This window comes from Mesoplodon mirus, assembly GCF_964341445.2.
Source record: "Mesoplodon mirus genome assembly, chromosome: 19".
In the NCBI taxonomy this organism is placed as follows: Eukaryota; Metazoa; Chordata; class Mammalia; order Artiodactyla; family Ziphiidae; genus Mesoplodon; species Mesoplodon mirus.
In genome coordinates this window covers 26,727,330-26,745,385 of record NC_138995.1, presented here as the reverse complement: position 1 = coordinate 26,745,385, position 18,056 = coordinate 26,727,330, and the positions used below count along the sequence as shown (strand labels likewise).

General features: G+C 39.2%; 1 long non-coding RNA gene across 3 annotated transcripts in view; it reads left to right on the top strand.

The window, feature by feature from the left end:
- LOC309795236 overlaps positions 1-18,056 on the top strand; it is a 304,805-nt gene that overhangs the window by 39,331 nt on the left and 247,418 nt on the right. For all 3 annotated transcript variants that reach the window (XR_014292229.1, XR_014292230.1, XR_014292231.1), the window contains exon 3: positions 3,944-4,041. This is a non-coding gene — a long non-coding RNA (uncharacterized lncRNA). The remainder of the gene's footprint in view (positions 1-3,943; positions 4,042-18,056) is intronic.

Sequence of the window (18,056 nt, the reverse complement as noted above, 5' to 3'; positions counted from 1 at the left end):
TGTGCCGTGCGTTATCCTGGGGAAGTTGTCCCTGGATCACGGGACCCTCGCAGTGGCGGACTGCACAGGCTCCCGGGAGGGGAGGTGTGGATAGTGACCTGTGCTCGCACACAGGCTTCTTGGTGGCGTCAGCAGCAGCCTTAGCGTCTCATGCCCGTCTCTGGGGTTGTGCGGGTACATTTTGTTTAAAGCAAATTATACCTCAATAAAGTTGATTTAAAAATACTGTTCTTAAACATGATTCAGTCCATTCTACATTATAGGACAATCTACTCAGAACACCGACCACTAATGCCAACTGAAAAAGTCTGTCTGCTAGGTTTTCCTATTTGTTTTTATCACAGAGTGAGGGCAGGAGGGAAGGCTAATGTTCATAGCTCTTGGCTGATTTCCATTGCCCATAGCCATTCATCTACTGCAGCTTCGTTGAATTCAGACAGACTTCTGCTCACATTGCCCCATACCTGAACATATGGATTCACGAAAAATTCTGAAAGACTACAGCCTCTTGTACACATTACTTTTAAAGGTTCTTTCTGATTTATACCTTACTTAACATTTCTATTTGAGTCTTTTACACCATCTTAAACGTATTGTATCATCTTTTTAGCCTTGTTGCTTTTCTTAGGTTTAAAATCCTCCAATATATTTTGAGTGGGAGGCACTTGGAAGGGACTAAGGCGTAAACAGAGGAAAGCGAGTCTCCCAGGATAGGGACAGCTGCCTCATTTTATAACTGAGCATGGTTCCTGAGTCACTGAATCAGAGATAAATAATAAATAGAGATTCCAAACCTCTTCCAGTTATCTTCCGGGTGGTGTGTTTGCTATGAGATCATTTGTAGGGTGTCTCATTTCAGCTCTCTTGGCTTGTTATTGTTGGGATTTCTTACAGATTCTGCTAATGGCTTGGTTGTCTGTCTCATTTTCCAGGTTTCCTTTGAGTTCTGATGTCTTACTAGTCTTTGTAGGTATTACAATGGCATATTTTGAGATATTAATATGTGGACTGCTAACTAGATGCCATTTTACACTGACAAATCCACTCCCACTTCCTTTTTAGGATTCTCTTTAGGGAGGGTTGCATCCTTCAGCAAGATTTATTCTAACCTAAATGTATGCTGTTTGGTTCTGATTTTGTCAGCTTGGAAATCTCTACTTGCACTTGCCAGCTCTCTCACTGTCATTTTTAATCAACCTGATACTTCTTTCAATGCCTGTATCTGTGTAATTACATTAATAGGATGATGTCCTAGGGGATTTCATCTATATTCTATCTTGAAAGTGAAAAATCTTGTAAGCCCCCTATTTCTCTTGAAACCACCTTCAAAGGATTGATCATATGCATATCTTCCTAGACTTTATCAGCTTATAAAACACCTGCTACAATGAAACTGACACTACCTTCACTTTGCAGAGCAATAATTGGCTTTCTTTGAAAAATCTAACCCAGTTCTTTCCAACTTATTTTAGGTAAAAGGAAAGTGTATTTAGAAAAGTGTATGTACAGGCTAAGTGTAGAAAGATGTAGGTAAAGTTGAGTTTGTACATATGGAAAAGTGGGCTTTTCACCAAATCCTTTAATCACTGGAGAAATGTTCTCCGATTTCAAGATGTCAGGTTTGACCCCAGACCTACAGGATTAGAACATCTGTGGGTGGGAACTTGGAACCTGAATTGTTAATGACCACCCTAGCCCATAAGTTTCTGATGCACATGTGTCTAGTCCACAATTTGAAATTTTTCCCGTAGTTAAATGATCCAACCGGAGTGAGTTCTATCATATGCAAAATAGAAATGGAGTATTTCTATTCATGATCCAGTCAATGTTGCCAAAACTCTACATTTTTTTAAATGTAATAAAATGACAACATATTTTCCCAGTAAGCAGACTTAGCAAAGAGTTCCAAGAATTTGGAATAGTAAGAGATGACTCTATTCCATTAGGGGCAATATGTCACAAAGTCCATGAATTTTAAACTGGGAAAAAAATGCAGCCATGAGCATTTTTGTTTTTACTTAATAAACTTTGGTATTTAACAGGAGTATTTATCTGTTTTCCCTTAGACATTTTTTTTCTAGCTGAAAGTGGAATGTAATATAGAACAGTGTGGGCTGGTGAAAGGTAAGGCAGGAAGTGAAACTAGAGCTAATAACCAGAGAACTGAGAAGTGGTCCATTGTGAAGCATCATAAACAATAGAAACACTACATTCAAGACATTTGGAGCTACCATCGTTTAGGGTGAATAGCACTATCTAAGTTCCTGAAAAAATAACTCCATGATATCATAAAGACAAAAACAGATTCTGGTAATGGCTTGGTTGTCTGTCTCATTTTCCAGGCTTCCTTTGAGTTCTGATGTCTTACTGAGTCTTTGTAGGTATTACAATGGCATATTTTGAGATATTAATATGTGGGCTGCTAACTAGATGCCATTTTACACTGGCAAATCCACTTCCACTTCCTTTTTAGGATTCTCCTTAGGGAGGGATGGGACCATCCTTGCAAAGGATGGTCCAGAATAATATAAAAAGTTGAAATTATGTTCAGGGTCATCTAGTAGCGATGTTTTCACTTGCCTTATCATGCTTTTGGAAAAAGAAAAATCTTCCTAAATAGATTCTGTTAAGGCTAGATCTAAAGAAAGAGAAGAAAAAAATGCTAAAAGAGAAGAGAAGAAAAAAATACATTTATGCAAAAGCAATGGCAGTTTTGATGCTTTTCTTTATACAACAGTAAAGGGTGTCATATGCCAGTGACCTACTTTGGGAAATCAAGTGAAACAGATTCGGATGTAGATGTGTTTTGGAGGCCTGCAGTGGGACATTCAGTTGAATTTCTGCCAGTTTTTGATATCAAATTTTAGAAACCGAGTTTCTGCAGAAACTTAGGGAAGAAATGCCCCAGTGACTATGAATGATAGTTTTTTAACAATCAGAAAACATGATTGAGATTTTGCTGACAGGATTCTTAATTTCCATCTATGATACATGGAAGTAATAGAAATACAGTGATAATGAGTATTAGATATGAACTTGGTGCCAGCCACTGGAATACGTGCTTTAGTATACATTCTCATATTTAATCATCGCATTAGTCCAATTATGTATGTATGTATTATTATTCCAGCTTTACAGGTGAGGAACTGAGATTTAAAGAGATAGTAAACTTGGGGCCTCCCTGGTGGCGCAGTGGTTGAGAGTCCGCCTGCCGATGCAGGGGATACGGGTTCGTGCCCCGGTCTGGGAGGATCCCATATGCCGCGGAGCGGCTGAGCCCGTGAGCCATGGCCGCTGGGCCTGCGCATCCGGAGCCTGTGCTCCGCAACGGGAGAGGCCACAACAGTGAGAGGCCCGCATACCGCAAAAAAAAAAAAAAAAAAAAAAAAAAAGAGATAGTAAACTTACCTGAGATATAATGGCTTAGTTAAGTGATAGCATCAAGACTGGAACATGTGTTTTTGAACTTCAAATCCCAACTTTTAATTGCTCCATTAGACTCTTACCTTGTATGTGTATGTATATCAACATTTTGTATATATATTTGATATCTACATTTATGTGTTTGCATTTATAGTTATAAATAAGCACTATGTCTCTTTCTATGATCTTGAACTATCTGTGCTGGCCAAGTGGAAGAAAGCATAGCTTTTTTTTTTTTTTTCCCAGAAAAGTAGATATTCAGTTACTTGGGAGAGACTATGGAAAACCAAAAGGAAACTCTTGAAAAATTTAGCATGATATTTGATTGAAGTTACTTGGAATCAATGTGGAATGTAAACTTTGTGAGGGCAGGGACTTGATTCTTTTCTTTTTTCTTTCTCTGTTCCCTCACTACTGCAGTATATAGAACAGTGCCTGATACAAAACAGATACTTTATGTATATATTTGAGTGAATGAGAAAATTCAATAACCAAATAACCCTCAATTTTTCTCTCTCAGAGATCAGTCTTTTTAAGAGTGGTGAATGGAACTGATTCTGACTTTGAAGCTTCTAAGACCATGGGATTTTCTGAAGTCAAAGGACGACTGATTTGGAGGTGACTATTTATTCCTATTCTCTCTTGCTTCTTTAAGACCAAGACTTTGGTGAGGACTTATTAGTTTTCCAAGTAAGACATCCAAATGTACTGTGACCTGGTATTTACAACAGGTGCTGATGAGGGGTAGGACGGGTTAAAGAACTCTTGGAAACTGAATATTTGAGTTGGAGTATTGGTGATACTATTATTTTTCCTAATTGCTTTAACTCATTTTGAGTTGAAACTAATTTTGTAAAATACTTTATTATTTTTAGTAAACTAAGTCAGTGTCATAGTGATGTGTGTGTGTGTGTGTGTGTGTGTGTGTTTAATAAATGCCTCTAGATCTCCATAGGAAGAGAGACAAACAAACAGTTGCATTGTAGGTTACTGAAAACCAGTTCTCATCATTCAGAATAGCTTGTGGCTGCTGACATCATACATGCCATGGGCACAGACTAAAGAGAAAAAGAAGAATAGTGGAGAGATTATTAATGTAGGGACATACCTTCTGATAATTCCTCAAGAAAGAGGGAAGCCTTTGCTTCAATGTTCTATAAACCCCTTTATCAATGGGAAGTTTGGTGCTAATAAAAACCAAGCTTTCAGATTTCCTGAGTCTCATTCACACAGTTTGGAGACATCAGACTCTTTCCAAAAATATTCTCTACTCTGTGGCTGTGGGTTTACCTACATTAGAGAAGGCTGGCTCAGATTGTGAAAATAGAGTTTGAGGGTTTGGACCTCCCTGGTGGCACAGTAGTTAAGAATCCGCCTGCCAATGCAGGGGTCACGGGTTCGATGCCTGGTCCGGGAAGATCCCACATGCCACGGAGCAACTAAGCCTGTGCACCACAACTACTGAGCTTGTGCTCTAGAGCCCAAGAGCCACAACTACTGAGCCCGTGCACCTAGAGCCCATGCTCTGCAACAAGAGAAGCCACCTCAATGAGAAGCCTGTGCACCGCAATGAAGACCCAACATAGCCAAAAAAAAAGAGTATGAGGATTTGTTTATTTAATAAATATTTTTAAAATATACACCTTGTTACTGACAAGGAAACATGTGGATTAGTATTAAGACCTGGCATGATTTTGCTTATAAGTTTTTTTCTGAAAATGTCCTCATTGAATGTGTTTCCATTAAAAAAAGTTACTAAGACCATCAACGTGCCAAGAAATTTGTCAGTTTCTAATGAGAAATGAAAAAGTAAAAAAATATGTCATTGCATCATTGTTGTGCAAAGCGTGGTCCTCTCTCAGAATCACCTGGGGTACTCTCTCCAAATTCTAGACTGCCTGCTCTCACATCCCACAAATCCCAGAGAATACTGTGGGCTCTACTTTCAAAATATATTCATAACGTAGCCACACCTCATCACATCTACCTCCACCTCCCTGGTCCAAGCCACGTCATCTCACACACTTGCTCTCCTACAGACTGTTCTGATCGCTGCACTGAGGACTTAGGTCAAGTCGTGACACTCCTTTGTCCAAAACCCTAAAGCCTCCCATCCCAGAGTGAAAGCCAAAGCCCGGACACTAGTTAAAGTTATAGTCAGCAATCAGAGTAGTATGGTAGTTTCTTTTTTTTTAATTTTTTTTAATCTTTTTTAATTTTTTAATTTTTTAATTTTTTAATTTTTTTTTATTAGTTTCTGCTTTATAACAAAGTGAATCAGTCATACATATACATCTGTTCCCACATCCCTTCCCTCATGCATCTCCCTCCCTCCCACCCTCCCCATCCCACCCCTCCAGGCGGTCACAAAACACCAAGCTGATCTCCCTGTGCTCTGCGGCTGCTTCCCACTATCTATCTACCTTACGTTTGGTAGTGTATATATGTCCATGCCTCTCTTTCGCTTTGTCACAGCTTACCCTTCCCCCTCCCCATATCCTCAAGTCCATTCTCAAGTAGGTCTGTGTCTTTATTCCCGTTTTACTCCTAGGTTCTTCATGACATTTTTTTTTTTAAATTCCGTATATATGTGTTAGCATACGGTATTTGTCTTTCTCTTTCTGACTTACTTCACTCTGTATGACAGACTCTAGGTCTATCCACCTCATTACAAATAGCTCAGTTTCATTTCTTTTTATGGCTGAGTAATATTCCATTGTATATATGTGCCACATCTTCTTTATCCATTCATCCGATGATGGACATTTAGGTTGCTTCCATGACCTGGCTATTGTAAATAGTGCTACAGTGAACATTGGGGTGCATGTGTCTTTTTGAATTATGGTTTTCTCTGGGTATTTGCCCAGTAGTGGGATTGCTAGGTCATAAGGTAGTTCTATTTTTAGTTTTTTAAGTAACCTCCCCTCCATACTGTTCTCCACAGTGGCTACCAGTTTACATTCCCACCAATAGTGCAAGAGGGTTCCCTTTTCTCCACACCCTCTCCAGCATTTGTTGTTTGTGGATTTTCTGATGATGTGATCTACTTATAATCTTATTGCTGATAAATCGATTAATAACAAAACACATCTTATAAAATTACAAAAAGGATGCTGTACTTTTGTTACATAAATTTTGGCATTCCCAAGTGCAAAATGATAACTCTGTTGTTACTCTTAAAAGTTTCTGACTGTTCTACCATACTTTATTACACATGTTATTCCTACACCATAAATAGGCTCCTAACATATGCTGAGTTCATTCAGACATACCCAGGGAGAAGTAGAGTCACATCCTAATACATTTTAATAATATAAAATGAATTTCCATGAAAAATATAATGTTCGTTTGAAACTTCTGGCACATCTGAAAATTTTATCTCCTTTGAAAGAACATGAGAACATATTTCTTTCTTTTTTTTAATTGAAGTATAGTTATTTTACAATGTTGTGTTAATTTCTGCTGTCAGCAAAGTGATTCAGTTATACATATACATATACATATGTACATACATACATTCTTTTTTTAAAATTCCTTTCCATTATGGTTTATCATAGGATATTGGATATAGTTCCCTGTGCTATAGGGAACTATTAGGACTTTGTTGCTATCCATTCTATATGTAATAGTTTGTATCTGCTAACCCCAAACTCTCAATCCATCTCTCCCCCACCTCCCCTCCCCCTTGGCAACCACAAGTCTGTTCTCTACGTCTGTGAATCTGTTTCTGTTTCGTAGATGAGTTCATTTGTGTCATATTTTAGGTTCCACACATAAGTGATATCATATGGTATTTGTCTTTCTCTTTCTGACTTACTTCACTTAGTATGATAATCTCTAGGTCCATCCATGTTGCTGCAAATGGCATTATTTCATTCTTTTTTATGGCTGAGTAGTATATATGTACTATATGACCATTGTATATATGTACCACATCTTTATCCATTCATCTGTCGACAGACATTTAGGTTGTTTCCATGTCTTGGCTATTGTGAATAGTGCTGCTATGGACAGAGGGGTGCATACATCTTTTTGAGTTATAGTTTTGTCTGGATATATGTCCAGGAGTGGGATTGCTAGATCATATGGCAATTCTATTTTTAGTTTTCTGAGGAACTTCCATACTGTTTTCCACAGCAGCTGCACCAACTTACATTCCCACCAACAGTATAGGAGGGTTCCCTTTGCTCCACACCTTCTCCAGCATTTGTTATTTGTAGACTTTTTAATGATGGCCATTCTGACTGGTATGAGGTGGTACCTCATTGTAGTTTTGATTTACATTTCTCTAATAATTAACGATGTTGAGCATCTTTTCATGTGCCTGTTGGCCTTCTGTATGTCTTCTTTGGAGAAATGTCTATTTAAATCTTCTGCCCATTTTTTGATTGGGTTGTTTGTTTTTTGTTGTTGTTGAGTTGTATGAGCTGTTTGTATATTTTGGAGATTAATCCCTTGTCAGTTGCATCATTTACAAATATTTTCTCCCATTTCACAGGTTGTCTTTTCATTCTGTTTATGGTTTCCTTTGCTGTGCAAAAGCTAGCAAGTTTGACTAGGTCCCATTTGTTTATTTTTTAAATTTCTATTGTCTTGGGAGACTGACCTAAGAAAACATTGGTACGATTTATGTCAGAGAATGTTTTGCCTAAGTTCTCTTCTAGGAGTTTTATGGTGCCATGTCTTATGTTTAGGTCTCTAAGCCATTTTGAGTTTATTTAGTTTATTTTTTTTGAATTTTATTTTATCTATTTTTTATACAGCAGGTTCTTATTAGTTATCTATTTTATACATATTAGTGTGTGTATATGTCAATCCCAATCTCCCAATTCATCCCCGTCGGCCACCCATCACCCCTGCTCTCCCCTCTAAGCCATTTTGAGTTTATTTTTGTGTGTGGTGTGAGGGTGTGTTCTAACTTCATCGATTTACATTCGGCTGGGGGATATATTTCTTGAATCTGAAGGAACTGAATACAAAATAGTTACACTTTTCAGTTGTCAACTTATTGGTCAATCCATAGAAAAGAAAAAAGTGTTAGGAAATATTGAATTTAATGTCACCAAAATTCAGCTATGGAGTCTGAAGTGTTCTAGGACTTCTTAAACTTCTGTTTGTTTGCTCGAGGCTGAAATTCTTCATTCTGACAATATTTCTGTAAAAGCCCAGATTAAAGCAGAGATGATCTGATTGGAGCGGGGAGGGGGAGTGGGGATGGAACCCACCTACTACATGGCTGACTTCTTAGCAATTCTGTTTCCTTTTCCACCTCTGCCTGAACCCCACGGCTCTGAGGAAACCAGTTTCTAACCTACTGACATCACGCACGTGGTGTTCAGCAGGAGACTAAACAGTAACTGCTGTACTGTGACATCCAAACGCATCATTAAAATTGAACACTTGCTTTGTGTCAAGCACTGTCTGCAAGGTAGGCACGACGGAGCCCTCATAAAATGTATAGTCTAGGGCTTCCCTGGTGGCACAGTGGTTGAGAGTCCGCCTGCCGATGCAGGGGACACAGGTTCGTGCCCCGGTCCGGGAAGATCCCACATGCCGCGGAGCGGCTGGGCCCATGAGCCATGGCCGCTGAGCCTGCGCATCCGGAGCCTGTGCTGTGCAATGGGAGAGGCCACAACAGTGAGAGGCCCGTGTACCACAAAAAAAAAGAAAAAAAAAAAGTATAGTCTAGCGGAGAATGCAGAAAGGAAAGAGGGAATGTTTGCAAGCGTTACACGGAAAGTTCAACTGCTCAAACACAGGGTAAGTTTTCAACACCCAGTTCAAGGTTCAAGAAAGGGAAAGAGAAAGTGTCTCTCGCATTGTATGCTATTGTAGTAACTTAGCACAGTTTGGCAACATGGAATCAAGTCATCTAGTAACTTGGTTAGAGTTTTATTTAGGCTTTATTATCTTCCAATAATTAACTCAAAGTCACTAGCCAAAGAAGTAAATTAAAATCCACAAACACACACACACAGCTCACATAATTTGCAGTTAGGAAATAGAGGGATTTGGTAAAGTGCTCATATTTAGATGACTTCACCCTGTACACCCCCAACCTGTATTCCATGTGAATGTAATGTTAGTCAGGTATGTATATCAGGATAAAACATTTTAAGAGTTTTGTTTTAAAGAACACCTTTGGGGAAGGGGATGTGCTGGTTGCCCTATAATTTAGCACATTAAAATACAGTTTAACACATTAAAAAAAAGCCCTCTTTGATGATATATGTGACTCTACTTGCAAATTGTTCGATCTGCAGAAAGTGGAGCAGCAGACTTCCTTAATCTAGAATTCAAGGAGATCCATAGATCATGAATGGGAGTCCATATCACTTTGAGATTATATTCAGCATTTTGTGTATATGAGCATTTTTCCTCTCAGTTGAGGAAAGCAGATTTTCTAAAAAAAAATATTCTGAGAGCTTCCCAGAAAATGTGTTGCATAGTGAAGGCTTTGTTTCCAATTGGTGCTTGTTCTGACTCAATTTTTGGACCCAGATTATGTTTCCGTTAGATTGATCAAGTGTGTGTTTTCTTAGTTTTCCTTAGAAGAAGGCATTAATTACAATCAGCTTTTACTTAATTATGAAGTTGAAAGCTTCAGCATTTACAATTAAAGAAAAGCCTGCTATGGAATAGTTTTACTCAGCGACACTCTGGATTATTAACTGCCCACTCCACAGCTTTATTGAAGTAGAATTGATGAGTAAAGACTGTACATAGGTAAGGTGTACAGTGTGATGATTTGATATTAGCTTTGATGGAACGCCTGAGCTGGAGAGAGGGATAAAAGAGGCGGCCTCTATAGTGAAGACAGATTAACATGGTGACATTCTAATAAGGGAAAAAAGCCAGGGAAAATCAGGCAAAGGGCCTTGTTAAGCGTAGATGGTTTCCCTGGCACCTTTTGAGCATGTGGGGGATTCCGCTGCCTGCTACCCTATTTATATATTCCTGCTGTGTCATTAGTGCCAAAGGAAAAGACTTGCCTAATTTCCCACCCACTAAATAATTCTTCATTGCAAAATTGAATCAGGAAAATGGAAATTTTATATCTGTTTTTGTTGTCTTAAAACAGTTTTATGCACATAAATTACTTTGGAGATTGGATACCCCACTTATGAAAGGGAACGTTTATTTTGGAGATGTATATAAAGCATTCACAAAGGACATAATGCATGCAGTTCTCCGGAAGTTTTTGCAAACACCAAAGAATGTGACAGCTACTGCTCAACATCTTTCAGCTGTGATTATACCAGGTTACTTCCCAAACACCCTTTTTTTGTTTTGCTTTTTGGCTGTGTTGGGTCCTCATTGCTGCACGCGGGCTTTCTCTAGTTGTGGCGAGCGGGGGCTACTCTTTGTTGCGGTGCGTGGGCTTCTCGTTGCAGTGGCTTCTCTTGTTGTGGAACACGGGCTCTAGGCATGCGGGCTTCAGTAGTTGCAGCACGTGGGCTCTAGAGCACAGGCTTAGTAGTTGTAGCGCACGGGCTTAGTTGCTCCATGGCATGTGGGATCTTCCCGGACCAGTGTCCCCTGCATTGGCAGGTGGATTTTTAACCTCTGTGCCACCAGGGAAGTCCCCCAAACACCCATTTTTACATGTACAAGTCAAACAATTTTCCCAAGCTAAGCTGTCTGCTGATTTTTCCAGGGACTGATGAACTTCTTTAAACATCTGTAATGAGTACTAGTGACCTATAATTTCAGGGAACTTGAAACTACCTGAGTATAGTTGCTTTAAAAATGCCTGCTACTGTCCAGTTTGAACAACCAGCCTGTCACAAACAAACCATTGTCAATCCATTATAAAAGGAAAACCCCTCTCCTAATTGAGAATCCAGGAACAGTGTCAAGGAGTGGATTTTTTTTTTTTTTTTTTTTTTTTTTGCGATACGTGGGCCTCTCACTGTTGTGGCCTCTCCCGTTGCGGAGCACAGGCTCCAGACGCGCAGGCTCAGCGGCCATGGCTCACGGGCCCAGCTGCTCCGCGGCATGTGGGATCTTCCCGGACCGGGGCACGAACCCGTGTCCCCTGCATCGGCAGGCGGACTCTCAACCACTGCACCACGAGGGAAGCCCGGATTTTCTTTTTTGATTTAAGAAAATTAAAGAAAAATTTTGATAAACTACACATACATAAAAGTTACCATCTTAACCATTTTTAAGTGTACAGTTTAGTAGATTAAGTACATTCACATTATTGTGCAACTAATAGCCAGAACTCTTTTCATCTTGCAAAACTGAAACTCTATACCCATTAAACAACTCCCATTTCTCCTTCTTTCAAGTCCTAGCAATCACCCTTCTATTTCCTGTCCCTGTGAATTTGAGTGCTCTTGGTACTTCATGTAAGTGGAATTATACAGTATTTGTAGTTTTGTGACCAGCTTATTTCAATAAGCATATTGTTCTCAAAGTATATGTTGTACCATGTGTCAGAATTTCCTTCCTTTATAAGGCTGAATAATGTTCCATTGTATGTATATATCACATTTTGTTTATCCATTCATCTGTCAATGGACACTTGGGTTGCTTCTACCTTTTGGCTATTATGAATAATGCTGCTATGAATACGGATGTACACCCATCTCTTTGAGACTCTGTTTTTAATTATTTTGGGTATGTACCCAGAAGTGGAATTGCTTGATCATATGGCAATTCTATTTTTAATATTTTCTGAGGAACGAGCAGATTGTTTTCCATAGTGGCTGCGCCATTTTACATTCCCACCAATAGTGCACAAGGGTTCCAATTTCCCCAAATCCTGGCCAGAACTTGTTATTTTCTCTTTTTTTTTGGTAGTAGTCATACTAATGGGTGTAAGGTGATATTCCATTGTGGTTTTGATTTGCATTTCCCTAGTGATTAATGATGTTGAGCATCTTTTCATGTGCTTATTGGCTGTGTCTTCCTTGGAAAAATGTCTACTTAAGTCCTTTGCCTGTTTTTTTATTTGGGTTATTTTTTGTTGAGTTGTGGAATTTCTTTATATAGTCTGGATGTTAACTCCTTTTCAGATACATGATTTCTCCCATTCCATTGGATGCATTTTCACTCTGTTGTTTGTGTCCTTTGATGCACAGAAGTTCATAATTTTGAGGTAGTCCAGTTTAACTATTTTTACTTTGTTTCCTGTGCTTTTGGCATCATGTCCAAGAAATCATTGTCAAACTCCATGTCAAGAAGCTTTCCCCCTGTTTTCTTCTAAGAGTGTTAAAGTTTTAACTCTTTTTTTTTTTTTTGCTGTACGCGGGCCTCTCACTGCTGTGGCCTCTCCCGTTGCGGAGCACAGGCTCCGGACGCACAGGCTCCGCGGCCATGGCTCGCAGGCCCAGCCGCGCCGCGGCATGTGGGATCTTCCGGGATCGGGGCACGAACCCGTGTCCCCTGCATTGGCAGGCGGACTGTCAACCACTGCGCCACCGGGGAAGCCCTAAAGTTTTAACTCTTAAGTTTAAGTCTTTGATCTATTTTGAGTTAATTTTTTAAAATTAATTAATTTATTTTTGGCTGTGTTGGGTCTTTGTTGCTGCACACGGTCTTTCTCCAGTTGTGCTGAGTGGGGGCTACTCTTTGTTGTGGTGCGCGGGCTTCTCATTATGGTGGTTTCTCCTGTTGCAGAGCACGGGCTCTAGGTGTGGGCTTCAGTCGTTGTGGCATGCCGGCTCAGTAGTTGTGGCACACGGGCTTAGTTGCTCTGCAGCATGTGGGATCTTCCTGGACCAGGGCTCGAACCCGTGTCCCCTGCATTGGCAGGTGGATTCTTAACTACTGTGCCACCTGGGAAATCCCTCGAGTTAATTTTGTATATGGTGTAAGGTTAGGGTCAAATTCATTCTTTTGCATATGGTATCTAGTTTTCCCAACACCATTTGTTGAAAAGACTGTCCTTTACACATTGAATGGTCTTGGCATCCTTGTCAAAAATCATTTGGTCATATATGCAAGGGCTTAATCTGCGTTTATCAGATCTTTTGATGTTTCAGAATAAAGCAGAAATTCAGAATTTCATATGTAATAATATTTTAAGAATAAGAATGTAAATGGAAAAAAAATTAAAATTAAAGTACTGCAGAGTAAAGGAAACACATATGTGGGCCATTTTCCAGCCCATTGGGTACTAGCTTGTTGCTTTTGTTTTGAAGAGAATAGAAATGGATGGATACATGCAGACACACACATTTTAACAAGTTTGTGCTCTGAAAAAAATGTTCTTTTTGCTGGGTTTATAATTAAGCAAATTTTTGTGGAGAAGTATTAGCATGGAAAATGGGGCATTTGGGTTTTTTAAAAGAGGGTCAGGATGTAAAAGGGATTCGGAAGTCATTTCTCCTTTGCAAGAGTGGAGAACTTTTCTCATGGAACATTTCCATGTTCTCTCCATGGGAGTTGTTTCTCTGAGGCCACAGAGATGGAAAAGGGAGAAGAAGAAGGAAGCTAGCAAGTGTATGTGTATGCCAAGTGCTTTACAAATTTATTTTATTGTCTTACAAAAGTTCCCTTAACAGATTGGCTTTTCTTTTTCCAGGTTGGCTTTTGTTATTTCCATTAAAAAAAAGGAAAACCCTTAAAGTTAAGAGAAAGTGGGAAGCTTATTTTAGGACACAAATAAATGAATGGCCGAACCAGAATTTAGACACAGGTCAGCCATCCTCCACAATTGCACGATTATGTCAAGATAAGTTAGCTCCAAATAAGTCTTCCAGTGGCTGAGATGGGCAGCCAGGAGGCTGAGCAAAGGAGAAAAGATTGTGCTATCAAAAAAATTAACTATATTAAAAGTAAATAAAGAATACGTGCAAATCAAGAGAAAACCTTCCTGGCTTTATAATGCATTGCTACCTTAATATACGCCTGAAATCCATCAATTTATGCAGATATCCTCACCCTGTAATTACACATTTTTCCCCTTTTAACTAAGTTCCTAAAATGTTTGCACTTAGTAAGTGATGACAATTATTATTCTGTATAATAATAATGAAAAGTCTGAATAACCATAATTAGTAAAAGCAGCAGGTTTTCAAATACCACCTTTTGAGAACCCAAAGTGAATTTCTTAATGCTTATATATGAAGCTTTTAAACTTGCAAATCTGTTCTTATGTCAATAAGCCACATGTGCTTCTTTGAGGATTTCAAAAGCAGTGGGTAGCACCCAGAATCACACAGCCCGAGCCGGAAAGGATCCTAGAAAGTCCCAGATCTCTGGTTTTACTTATGGTGAAACTAAGGTTAAATGTGTTTTTCAAGTCCAGAGCCAAGACTAGAAATGAGGTCTCATCAATCTTAGTGCAAAGCTTTCTCTGATACATCTTTCTTTTTATTAGCTTTAGAGGTAATACTAGAGGCCCCAGAATTCATTAATGACACAGAAAAGTGTCTGCAGACTGAATGAATCTTCTACATGTCTGTGTTTCTTCTTCCCAAAATATACGTAGATGTTACTGTGACTCTAATGTTCCTTGAACCATTCAGCAACTTACTGAGCACTTATATGAACAAAGACCATACGACAAAGCCCAAGCCCTCATGAAGTTTATATTCTGATGGAGTGAGACTGACAATAAATTGTTTAATAAGTAAAGCTTTAGCATGATAGTTGGTGAAACATTCTACAGGGAAAAATAAAACAGAGTGAGGACAGGAAGTGATGGCAAGTGGGGTTTGCTCTTTTGTACTGAAAGGTACAGGGATAGGGCTCACTCCTCTGAGAGGGTAACTTTTGAGCAGAGACCTGCAGGAAGGGAGGGAATCAGCCATGGGGCAACTGGGGAGAGACCTCACAAGGATGTCACTGTGCCTGGAATGAAGTGAAAAGGGCGGGGGAGTTACAGAAGATGACATCAGAAAAGTAAATTGAGGCCAGATCACGCAGAGTCATGTAGCTCACTTTAATGTTTGACTTTTAGTCTGAGTAGGGTAGAAAACCATTGGAAGGTTTTGAATAGAAGAGTAACATGAGCTGACTTGTATTCTGCTCCGATCTCTCTGGCTTCTGTGTGGGAATTCTGGGTGGAGTGTGGAAGCAGGGAGAATATTTCCGGAGTTACTGCGGAAATCCCTGAAGAGAGAAAGGTACTTGTGGTGGAGGAGCTAGTCATATGGGGACAGTTTCTGGTTATGTTTTGAAGGTAGAAATGCGGAATGTGAACACAAAAGCGGATTAAGTATTACTTCAACTACTGAACGACAGGGAGGATGGAGGTCCCATTTTCTAAGAAGGGGAAGACTAGGGGAGAATGTTTGGGGAGGGAAGAAGGTCAGTAAGAGGAGGAGCTTGGTTTTGAGCATGTTGAGTTTGAGGTTAATGAGATGTTCAAGCTGAGTGTTGGGTGGGCAATTGAAAATATGAGTCTGGGTATCAGGGAAGCAGTGTAGGCTGGAAATATAAATTGACATCAGTTAAAGTGTTATTGAACTCATTGCAAATAGGTTGCAGGCAAGATTCCCCTTTAATAAGTCAGTATGTATTTTCTAAGCACAAGGACATTTTCTTATATAACCACAGTACAACGATAAATCTTATTTTCTAATTTATACTATTAACTAATTTACAAATCTTATTCAAAACTTCACCAGTAGTCTCAATAATGCCCTTTATAGTGTGTACACACACACAGTCCAGGATCATCAGTATCAAGCATTGCACACACACACACACACACACACACACTGCATTGCATTATATATTGCAATATTTAATTTATATATATATATATATATATATATATATAAAATATACATTTTCACAATTCCAGTTGGGGATTGTATATTAACCACTGGTGAATCTTTGTGAAAGTACACAGAACTTCTTTTTACTATACTTATGTCTTTTCCATACATTTGAAATTACCTCAAAATAAAAAGTTATAAAAATGTGTTACTGGATACATCTTTTTAATTTTTTTTTAAATTAATTCTGCATTTCCCTGACTGTCTTAGTCAGCTTGAGCTGCTATAACAAATACCATATACCATAATGGTATACTACCAAAATATCATAGTACTGGGTGGCTTAAACAACAAAAGTTTCAGGTTGGAAAGTCCAAGATCAAGATGCCAGCAGATTTGATTCTTGACGAGGGCTGTCTTCCAGGTTTGCAGATGGCTGCCTTCTTGCTATGTCCTCACATGGTGGAGAGAGAGGAAAGGAGACCTTTGTCCCTTTTCCTCCTCTTATAAGGACATTAATCCCATAATGGGAGCCCCATCCTCATGATTTCATCTAAACCTAATTACCTCCCAAAGGTCCCGCCTTCAAATACCATCACATTGGGAGTTAGGGCTTCAATAGATGAATTTTGGTGGGGGACACAAATAAATATTCAGTCCATAACATTGACAAAAAGTTATCAAAGCGCTTTCTCTCTCTCTCTCTCTCTCTCTATATATATATATATACACACACACACACAGTATATATGTAATATATATGTACACATACATATGTAGAGAGAACTATATATGTGTATATATATTACCCACTATATTTAAATGGTCTGTATTATATAGAGAGGACATATTCCAGGATATTATAATTGATATGGAAATATTAATTCTATAGAAAAAAAACCTCTTGCTCATTGTTGAAAATCTTGGTCTATTTTCAGCTTCCAACCCCAACCCTATCACCAAACAAGGGATTTTATCTTCCTTTTATAATATAGGTTTTTTTTTTTTTTTTTTTTTTTTTTTTTTGCGGTACGCGGTCCTCTCACTGTTGTGGCCTCTCCCGTTGTGGAGCACAGGCTCCGGACGCGCAGGCTCAGTGGCCATGTCTCACTGGCCCAGCCGCTCCGCGGCATGTGGGATCTTCCCGGACCGGGGCACGAACCCGCGTCCCCTGCATCAGCAGGTGGACTCTCAACCACTGTGCCACCAGGGAAGCCCTATAATATAGGTTTCATAATATCAGGGGTCTTGTCTATTTTGTTCCTTGTTTTATTCCTTTTACCTACAACAATGTTCAGGTGTACAGTGTTCAGTAACTGGTAACATCTCAAAAATATGTTGAATGACTAACACAAAATGCAGATCCCTCATACATACATTTATTGAGTATGCTTTTTCCCCTAAATGTATCCATACACTTTAAAATATTGAAAAGCACTGTTCTAATGGGAAGAGATGGCTTATAGAATCACAAGACTCAGGGAAATTTTAACAGGTGTTTCCTAGAGTTTTTGTGAGATGCGTATGTGGTAATAACATAAGCTGAACACCAAGAATAGGGTTGGTAGATGGAAGGTGCCCAGCAGTGATCCCCGGTGGCTATATTTCTCCTGCCCCCTACCTCTTTCTCCTTACAGAGTCTGCTTTTGGAATGTGTCTCTAAGATTAGAAAGTAAATGTTGAGCAGACAAATTTGGGAAATTGTTCAGTCTTTTAAAATCCCAACCACTTCCATGATCTGATGAAAACACAGTTGTATAAAATTGGTTACAGTCACCTTATTCTAGGGCCCTGGCATGGACTCAGGCCCTGTCCTTCACTTTGTCAAAATATGTCAGAAATCCTGTGGAGACTTTCCCTCCACAGGTTTTTCAATAACCAACAGTTGAAAGATGAGTCAAATAATTAAGACAGCTCTGTTTGACATAACCAAGAGACATTGCTCTGGGAGCTAGG